The sequence below is a fragment of the Arachis stenosperma genome, chromosome 5 (genome assembly GCF_014773155.1).
Source record: "Arachis stenosperma cultivar V10309 chromosome 5, arast.V10309.gnm1.PFL2, whole genome shotgun sequence".
Classification (NCBI taxonomy): Eukaryota; Viridiplantae; Streptophyta; class Magnoliopsida; order Fabales; family Fabaceae; genus Arachis; species Arachis stenosperma.
In genome coordinates this window covers 45,525,658-45,535,725 of record NC_080381.1, presented here as the reverse complement: position 1 = coordinate 45,535,725, position 10,068 = coordinate 45,525,658, and the positions used below count along the sequence as shown (strand labels likewise).

Genomic DNA, 10,068 nt, shown 5'->3' with positions numbered 1-10,068 from the left:
CCTTTTCTGTTGAGAAAAGTTTAATATCTGAATCATATCTTTTAAATTTCTTGTTAGCCAAGTCATTAATTTTCAAAATCAAATCTTTTTAAATTGTTTTTCAAATCATATCTTTTTAAAACCATATCTTTTCAATCATATCTTTTCAATCACATCTTTTTCAAAATTAATTTTCAATCATATCTTTTTGATTTCTAATTTCAAAATCTTTTTCAATTTAACTTTATTTCTTTCCTAATCTTAGTTTTCAAAAATCAGTTAATTTTTTTTTCAAAATTTCTTTTAATTAATTCACTTTAATTTTCGAAAATTTCTTCCCCTCTTCTCACATCCTTCTATTTATGGACTAACACTCCTCCTCAATGCACAATTCGAACTCTATCTCTCTCTTGATAAGTTCGAATTCTTCTACCTCCTCCTTCTATTTTTCTTTTCCTCTGACACCTCAAGGAATCTCTATACTGTGACATAGAGGATTCCATATTTTCTTGTTCTCTTCTCTTTCATATGAGCAGGAGCAAAGACAAAAGCATTCTTGTTAATGTTAACTCTGAACCTGAAAGGACCTTGAAGCGAAAGTTAAGAGAAGCTAAAGCACAACTCTCTGTAGAGGACTTAACAGAATTCTTCAAACAAGAAGAAGACATGGCAGCCAAAAACAACAACAATGTCAACAATGCAAGGAAGGTGCTGGGTGACTTTACTGCACCTACTCCCAACTTCTATGGGAGAAGCATCTTTATCCCTGCCATTGGAGCAAACAACTTTGAGCTTAAGCCTCAATTAGTTTCTCTAATGCAACAGAATTGCAAGTTCCATGGACTTCCATTGGAAGATCCTCATCAGTTTTTGGCTGAATTCTTGCAAATCTGTGACACTGTGAACACCAATGGGGTTGACCCTGAAGTCTACAGACTTATTCTATTCCCTTTTGCTGTAAGAGACATAGCTAGGATATGGTTGGACTCACAACCTAAAGAAAGCCTGAACTCTTGGGAAAAGCTAGTCAATGCCTTCTTGGCAAAGTTCTTTCCACCTCAAAAATTGAGTAAGCTTAGTGATGAGCGGATAATTTATACGCTTTTTGGCATTGTTTTTAGTATGTTTTTAGTATGTTTTAGTTAGTTTTTAGTATATTTTTATTAGTTTTTAGTTAAAATTCACTTTTCTGGACTTTACTATGAGTTTGTGTGTTTTTCTGTGATTTCAGGTATTTTCTGGCTGAAATTGAGGGACCTGAGCAAAAATCTGATTCAGAGGCTGAAAAGGACTGCAGATGCTGTTGGATTCTAACCTTCCTGCACTCGAAGTAGATTTTCTGGAGCTACAGAAGCCCAATTGGCGCGCTCTCAACGGCGTTGGAAAGTAGACATCCTGGGCTTTCCAGCAATGTATAATAGTCTATACTTTGCGCGAGATTTGATGGCCCAAACCGGCGTTCCAAATCAGCTCAAAACTGCCCGGCGTTAAACGCCGGAACTGGCACAAGAATGGGAGTTAAACACCCAAACTGGCACAAAAGCTGGCGTTTAACTCCAAGAAAAGTCTCTACACGAAAATGCTTCAATGCTCAGCCCAAGCACACACCAAGTGGGCCCGGAAGTGGATTTTTATGTCATTTACTCATTTCTGTAAACCCTAGGCTACTAGTTCTCTACAAATAGGACCTTGTACTATTGTATTTTCATCTCTGGATCTTAGATCATCTTTAGATCTTTGAATCTTTTGATCACGTTTTGGGGGCTGGCCTCACGGCCATGCCTAGACCTTGTTCTTATGTATTTTCAACGGTGGAGTTTCTACACACCATAGATTAAGGTGTGGAGCTCTGCTGTACCTCGAGTATTAATGCAATTACTATTGTTCTTCTATTCAATTCAGCTTGTTCTTATTCCAAGATATTCATTTGCACTCAAGAACTTGATGAATGTGATGATTATGTGACGCTCATCATCATTCTCACTTATGAACGCGTGCCTGACAACCACTCCCGTTCTACAAGCAAACAAGGCTTGAATGTTTATCTCTTGGACTCCTTAATCGGAATCTTCGTGGTATAAGCTAGAATTGATGGCGGCATTCAAGAGAATCCAGAAGGTCTAAACCTTGTCTGTGGTATTCTGAATAGGATTCAAGGATTGAATGACTATGACGAGCTTCAAACTCCTGAAGGCTGGGCGTTAGTGACAGACGCAAAAGAATCACTGGATTCTATTCCAACCTAATTGAGAACCGACAGATGATTAGCCGTGCTGTGACAGAGCGCGTTGAACATTTTCACTAAGAGGACGAGACTGTAGCCACTGACAACGGTGATGCCCAACATACAGCTTGCCATGGAAAGGAGTAAGAAGGATTGGATGAAGACAGTAGGAAAGCAGAGAGACGGAAGGGACTAAGCATCTCCATACGCTTATCTGAAATTCTCACCAATGAATTACATAAGTATCTCTATCCTTATTTTATGTTTTAATCATTAATCCTCCATGACCATTTGAATCTGCCTGACTGAGATTTACAAGATGACCATAGCTTGCTTCATACCAACAATCTCCGTGGGATCGACCCTTACTCGCGTAAGGTTTATTACTTGGACGACCCAGTGCACTTGCTGGTTAGTTGTGCGAAGTTGTGATAAAAAGTTGAGATTGCAATTGAGTGTACCATGTTGATGGCACCATTGATGATCACAATTTCGTGCACCATCCATGCGTTAGCATAGAACTCTTGAACCATTAAGATTCCAACTTGTTGAATGGGGTTGGTGAGAACTTCCCAACCTCTTCTTCGGATCTCATGTCGGATCTCTAGATACTCATTCCTTTTGAGCATGAAAGGGACCTCAGGGATCACCTTCTTCTTGGCCACAACTTCATAGAAGTGGTCTTGATGGACCTTTGAGATGAATTTCTCCATCTCCCATGACTTGGAGGTGGAAGCTTTTGCCTTCCATTTCCTCTTTCTAGAGGTTTCTCCAGCCTTAGGTGCCATAAATGGTTATGGAAAAACAAAAAGTAACGCTTTTTTCACACCAAACTTAAAATGTTTGCTTGTCCTCGAGCAAAAGAAGAAAGAAGGGACGGAGAAGAAGAAGAAATGGAGGAGATGGAGAGGTGTGAGTGGTTCGGCCAAGGGGGAAAGAAGTGTTTATGATGTGTGAAAATGAAGGAGGGATGATTAGTTTATATAGGAGTGGAGAGAGGGGTATAGTTCGTGTGTGAGGGTTGGGTTTGGGAGGGAAAGGTCTTGAATTTGAAAGGTGTGGTAGGTGGGGTTTTTGGGGAAGAGTGGGTGGATATGAGTGGTGAAGAGGTGATGGGGAAGAGAGATGGAGGTGATTGGTGAGGGGTATTTAGGGAAGGGTTTTATGGGGAGGTGTGAAGAAGAGAGAGAGTGAGTTGAGGTAGGTGGGGATCCTGTGGGATCCACAGATCTAGAGGTGTCAAAGATTTCTCATTCCTGCACCATTTTGGCATGTAAACGCCCTCCTAGTTCCAATCCTAGCGTTAAACGCCAGGTTGCTTCCCATTTCTGGCATTTAACGCTAGCTTTTCTTCCCTTTTTGGCGTTGAACGCCAACTTGGTTCTCTTTTCTGGCATTAAATGCCAGTCTGGTGCCTTTTTCTGGCGTTAAACGCCCAAAATGGTGTCAGACTGGGCGTTTAACGTCCATTCTGCTACCCTTATTGGTGTTTAAACGCCAGTAAGCTCCTCCTCCAGGGTGTGCTATTTTTAATGCTATTTTTGAGTTTGCTTTGATTTTTGTAGTTGTTTTTGTGACTCCACATGATCATCAACCTAAAGAAAACATAAAATAACAATAGAAAGTGAAAATTTAACATAGATAAATAAAGATTGGGTTGCCTCCCAATAAGCGCTTCTTTAATGTCAATAGCTTGACAGTGAGCTCTCATAGAGTCTCACAGATATTCAGAGCATGGTTGGGGCCTCCCAACACCAAACTTAGAGTTTGAATGTGGGGGCTTTAGTTGACTCTATATTGAGAGAAGCTTTTCATGCTTCTTCTCCATGTGTACAGAAGGAGATCCTTGAGCCTTAAACACAAGGTAGTCCTCATTCACTTGAAGGATCAATCCTCTGTCAACATCAATCACAGCTTTTGCTGTGGCTAGGAAGGGTCTGCCAAGGATGATGGATTCATCCTTATTCTTTCCAGTGTCTAGGATTATGAAGTCAGCAGGGATGTAAAGGCCTTCAACCTTTACTAAGACATCCTCTATAATTCCATAAGCCTGTTTCCTTGAATTGTCTGCCATCTCCAGTGAAATTCTTACAGCTTGTACCTCAAAGATCCCTAGTTTCTCCATTACAGAGAGTGGCATGAGGTTTACACTTGACCCCAGGTCACACAGAGCCTTCTCAAAGGTCATGGTGCCAATGGTACAAGGTATTAAGAACCTTCCAGGGTCCAGTTTCTTTTGAGGTATCTTCAGCTGAGCCAAGGTGTTTAGTTCATTAATGAGCAATGGAGGTTCATCCTCCCAAGTCTCATTACCAAATAACTTGGCATTTAGCTTCATGATTGCTCCAAGGTACTTAGCAACTTGCTTTTTAGTAATATTTTCATCCTCTTTAGAGGAATAATACTCATCAGAGCTCATGAATGGCAAAAGTAGGTTCAATGGAATCTCTATGGTCTCTGTATGAGCCTCAGATTCCCTTGGTTCCTCAGAGGGGAACTCCCTAGTGGTCAGTGGACATCCCATGAGGTCTTCCTCACTGGGGAGCACTGCCTTTCCCTCCTCCACAGGTTCGGCCATGTTGGACGTGGTTATGGCCTTGCACTCTCTCTTGGGATTTTCTTCTGTATTGCTTGGGAGAGTGCTAAGAGGAATTTCAGTAACTCTCTTACTCAGCTGACCCACTTGTGCCTCTAAATTTTTGATGGAGGATCTTGTTTCATTCATGAAACTTAGTGTGGTCTTAGATAGATAAGAGACTATGGTTGCTAAGCCAGAGCGATTCTGCTCAGAGTTCTCTGTCTATTGCTGAGAAGATGATGGAAAAGGCTTGCTATTGCTAAACCTATTTCTTCCACCATTATTGTTGTTAAAGCCTTGTTGAGGCTTCTGTTGATCCTTCTATGAGAAATTTGGGTGATTTCTCCATGAAGAATTGTAGGTGTTTCCATAGGGTTCTCCCATGTAATTCACCTCTTCCATTGCAAGATTTTCAGGGTCATAAGCTTCTCATTCAGAGGAGGCTTCTTTAGCAATGCCAATGCAGCTTGCAATCCAGTCAGATTCTGAGAAACTATATTGACTTGCTGAGTCAATAATTTGTTCTGAGCCAATATGGCATTCAGAGTATCAATCTTAAGAACTCCCTTCTTCTGAGTTGTCCCATTGTTTACAGGATTTTTTTCAGAAGTATACATGAACTGGTTATTTGCAACAATTTCAATGAGTTCCTGAGCTTCTGCAGACGTTTTCCTCAGATGAATAGATCCGCCTGCAGAATAGTCCAATGACATCTTGGATAACTCAGACAGACCATCATAGAAGATACCTATGATGCTCCATTCTGAAAGCATGTCAGAGGGACACCTTCTGATCAATTGCTTGTATCTTTCCCAAGCTTCATAGAGGGATTCACCTTCCTTTTGTTTGAAGGTTTGAACTTCCACTCTAAGCTTACTCATCTTTTAAGGTGGAAAGAATTTAGCTAAGAAGGCATTGACCAACTTTTCCCAAGAGTTCAGGCTGTCTCTAAGTTGTGAGTTCAACCATATACTACCTCTGTCTCTTACAGCAAAAGGGAACAACATAAGTCTGTAGACCTCGGGATCAACTCCATTGGTCTTAACAGTGTCACAGATTTGCAAAAATTCAGCCAAGAATTGATGAGGATCTTCCAATGGAAGTCCATGAAACTTGCAATTCTGTTGCATCAGAGAAACTAATTGAGGCTTAAGCTCAAAGTTGTTTGCTCCAATGGCAGGAATAGATATGCTTCTCCCATAGAAGTCGGGAGTAGGTGCAGTAAAGTCAACAAGCACCTTCCTTGCATTGTTGGAATTGTTGTTATTTTTGGCTGCCATGTCTTCTTCTTTTTCGAAAATTTCTGTCAGGTCCTCTCCAGAGAGTTGTGCTTTAGCTTTTCTTAACCTCCTCTTCAGAGTCCTTTCAGATTCAGGATCAGCTTCAACAAGAATGCCTTTATCTTTGTTCCTACTCATATGAAAGAGAAGAAAATAAAGAAAGTATGGTATCCTCTATGTCACAGTATAGAGATTCCTTGATGTGTCAGAGAAAAAGAAGATAGAAGGATGAGGTAGAGAATTCGAACTTATAAAGAGAGAAGGGGTCCAAATTATCAAAGGAGGATAAGTGTTAGTGATTAAATAGAAAGAGATGAGAGAGAGAGTTTTCAAAAATTAAAAAGGTTTTTGAAAAAGTGGTGATGAGCGGATAATTTGTACGCTTTTTGGCATTGTTTTTAGTATGTTTTTAGTACATTTGGTTGAGTTTTTAGTATATTTTTATTAGTTTTTAGTTAAAATTCACTTTTCTGGACTTTACTATGAGTTTGTGTGTTTTTCTGTGATTTCAGGTATTTTCTGGCTGAAATTGAGGGACCTGAGCAAAAATCTGATTCAGAGACTGAAAAGGACTGCAGATGCTGTTGGATTCTGACCTCCCTGCACTCGAAGTAAATTTTCTGGAGTTACAGAAGCCCAATTGGCGCGCTCTCAACGGCATTGGAAAGTAAACATCCTGGGCTTTCCAGCAATATATGATAGTCCATACTTTGCCCAAGATTTGATGGCCCAAACCGGCGTTCAAAGTCACCCTCAGAAATCCCAGCGTTAAACGCCGGAACTGGCACCAAAATGGGAGTTAAACGCCCAAACTGGCATAAAAGCTGGCGTTTAACTCCAGGAAGAGTCTCTACACGAAAATGCTTCATTGCTCAGCCCAAGCACACACCAAGTGGGCCCGGAAGTGGATTTTTATGTCATTTACTCATCTCTGTACACCCTAGGCTACTAGTTTTCTATAAGTAGGACCTTTTACTATTGTATTGAGATATCGGGGTAGCTATCTTCATTTTATGCTATCTTAGATCATTGGGAGGCTGGCCATTCGGCCATGCCTAGACCTTGTTCTTATGTATTTTCAACGGTGGAGTTTCTACACACCATAGATTAAGGTGTGGAGCTCTGCTGTACCTCGAGTATTAATGCGATTACTATTGTTCTTCTATTCAATCCCGCTTGTTCTTGTTCTAAGATATTCATTTGCACCCAAGAACATGATGAATGTGATGATTATGTGACACTCATCATCATTCTCACTTATGAACAAGTGACTGACAACCACTCTGTTCTACAAGAAAACAAGGCTCTAATGTTTATCTCTTGGGTTCTTTAACCGGAATCTTCGTGGTATAGGCAAGAACTGATGGCGGCATTCAAGAGAATCCGGAAGGTCTAACCTTGTCTGTGGTAGTCTGAGTAGGATTCAATGATTGAATGACTGTGACGTGCTTCAAACTCCTGAGGGCGGGGCGTTAGTGACAGACGCAAAAGAATCAATGGATTCTATTCCGGCCTGATCGAGAACCGACAGATGGATAGCCGTGCCGTGACAGGGTGCGTTGAACATTTCCACTGAGAGGATGGGAGGTAGCCACTGACAACGGTGAAACCCTTGCATAAGCTTGCCATGGAAAGGAGTAAGAAGGATTGGAAGAAGACAGTAAGAAAGCAGGGAGACGGAAGGGAAGGCAGCTTCATACGCTTATCTGAAGTTCCTACCAATGAATTACATATCACCATATCCATTTGAGTTTGCCTGACTAAGATTTACAAGGTGACCATAGCTTGCTTCATACCAACAATCTCCGTGGGATCGACCCTTACTCGCGTAAGGTTTATTACTTGGACGACCCAGTGCACTTGCTGGTTAGTTGTGCGGAGTTGTGATGAAGAGTTGAGATTGCAATGAGCGTACCATGTTGATGGCGCCATTGATGATCACAATTTCGTGCACCAAGTTTTTGGCGCCGTTGCCGGGGATTGTTCGAGTATGGACAACTAACGGTTCATCTTGTTGCTTAGATTAGGTATTTTTCTTCAGAGTTCTTAAGAATGAATTCTAGTGTTTCAAGGTGATCTTCTTATCATCACCAAAGCTGATTGATTCTCATTAATTTAGCTCTTGAATGCAATGTCCTGCTGAAGCTTGGCTGGCCATGTCTAATTCCTTTAGACTGAAGCTTTAGACTAACATTGCATGATTCCTGGAATTCTCATTAAGAATTTTGATATCTTTTTCCACTTAATTTTCAAAAAAAAAATAATAAAAACACAAAAAAATTACAAAATCATAAAATCCAAAAATTTCTTGTTTGAGTCTGGTGTCTCATTTTAAGTTTGGTGTCAATTGCATGCATTCATTCATGTGTCTTAAGGATCTTCAAGATGTTATTGATGATTTCTTACTCTAATCTTTAAATTCTCTTGACTGAGTGTTTTGTGTGTCTCATATGCATTCTCATTAGTGTCAGTAGTATACAAACTGCTAAGTTTGGTGTCTTGCATGCATTGTTATTTGATTTTAGTTGCATTTTGATTATTAAAAATCCAAAAATATTTTTTAATTTGTGTCTTCTCAAGTCAATAATACAGAGAATTGAAGATTCAGAACATACAGCAGAGGAATTACACAGAAAAAGCTGGGCGTTCAAAACGCCCAGTGAAGAAGGACAGACTGGCGTTTAAACGCCAGCCAGGGTGCCTGGTTGGGCGTTTAACGCCCAAAAAGGTAGTGCATTGGGCGTTAAACGCCAGAATGTGCACCATTCTGGGCGTTTAACGCCAGGATGGCACAAGGGGGAGGATTTTGTTTTCAAACCAATTTTTTTTCAAGTTTTCAAAGTTTTTCAAAATCAAATCTTTTTCAAATCATATCTTTTCAATTAAATGTTTTCAAAATCAATTTCTTTCCTTTTTCAAAGATACTTGCTAACAATTAATGATTTGATTGAACATTTCAAGTATGTTGCCTTTTCTGTTAAGAAAGGTTTAATGTTTGAATCATATCTTTTCTTGATAGCCAAGTTATTAATTTTTAAAATCAAATCTTTTTAAAATTGTTTTCAAATCATATTTTCTCAATCACATTTTTTAAACCAATCATATCTTCTTAACCACATCTTTTTCAAAATAGTTTTCAATCAAATCTTTTTGACTTTTAATTTCAAAATCTTTTTCAAAAAAATCACTTGATTTCTTTCCCACTCTTATTTTCGAAAATTAATTAGTGTTTTTCAAAATGTTTTCAAATTCTTTAACTTAATTTTCGAAAAAGCTCTTCCTCTCTTCTCACATCCTTCTATTTATGGAGTACCACTCCTCCTCAATGCACAATTCGAACCCTATCTGATTAAGTTCGAATTCCTCTACCTCTTTCTTCTGTTATTCTGTTCCTCTGACACCTCAAGGAATCTCTATACTGTGACATAGAGGATTCCACACTTTCTTGTTCTCTTCTCTTTCATATGAGCAGGAACAAAGACAAAGGCATTCTTGTTAAAGCTGACCCTGAACCTGAAAGGACCTTGAAGTGAAAGCTAAGAGAAGCTAAGGCACAACTCTCTGTAGAGGACCTAACAGAAATCTTCAAAGAAGAAGAACCCATGGCAGCCGAAAACAACAACAATGCAAACAATGCAAGGAAGGTGCTGGGTGACTTTACTGCACCTACTCCCGATTTCTATGGGAGAAGCATCTCTATCCCTGCTATTGGAGCAAACAACTTTGAGCTTAAGCCTCAATTAGTTTCTCTAATGCAACAGAATTGCAAGTTCCATGGACTTCCACTGGAAGATCCTCATCAGTTCTTAGCTGAATTCTTGCAAATCTGTGACACTGTCAAGACTAATGGGGTTGACCCTGAGGTCTACAGACTTATGCTATTCCCTTTTGCTGTAAGAGACAGAGCTAGGACATGGTTGGACTCACAACCTAAAGAAAGCCTGGACTCATGGGAAAAGCTAGTCAATGCCTTCTTGGCAAAGTTCTTTCCACCTCAAAAATTGAGT

The 10,068-nt window shown here is 39.8% G+C and overlaps 1 non-coding gene across 1 annotated transcript; it reads left to right on the top strand.

Annotated features, from left to right (window-relative positions):
- Nucleotides 1–5,548: 5,548 nt before the first annotated feature.
- On the top strand, nucleotides 5,549–5,656 carry LOC130984415 (small nucleolar RNA R71). The gene has a single exon (XR_009088353.1). It is a non-coding gene; the product is annotated as a small nucleolar RNA R71 (small nucleolar RNA).
- The last annotated feature ends 4,412 nt before the right edge of the window (nucleotides 5,657–10,068 follow it).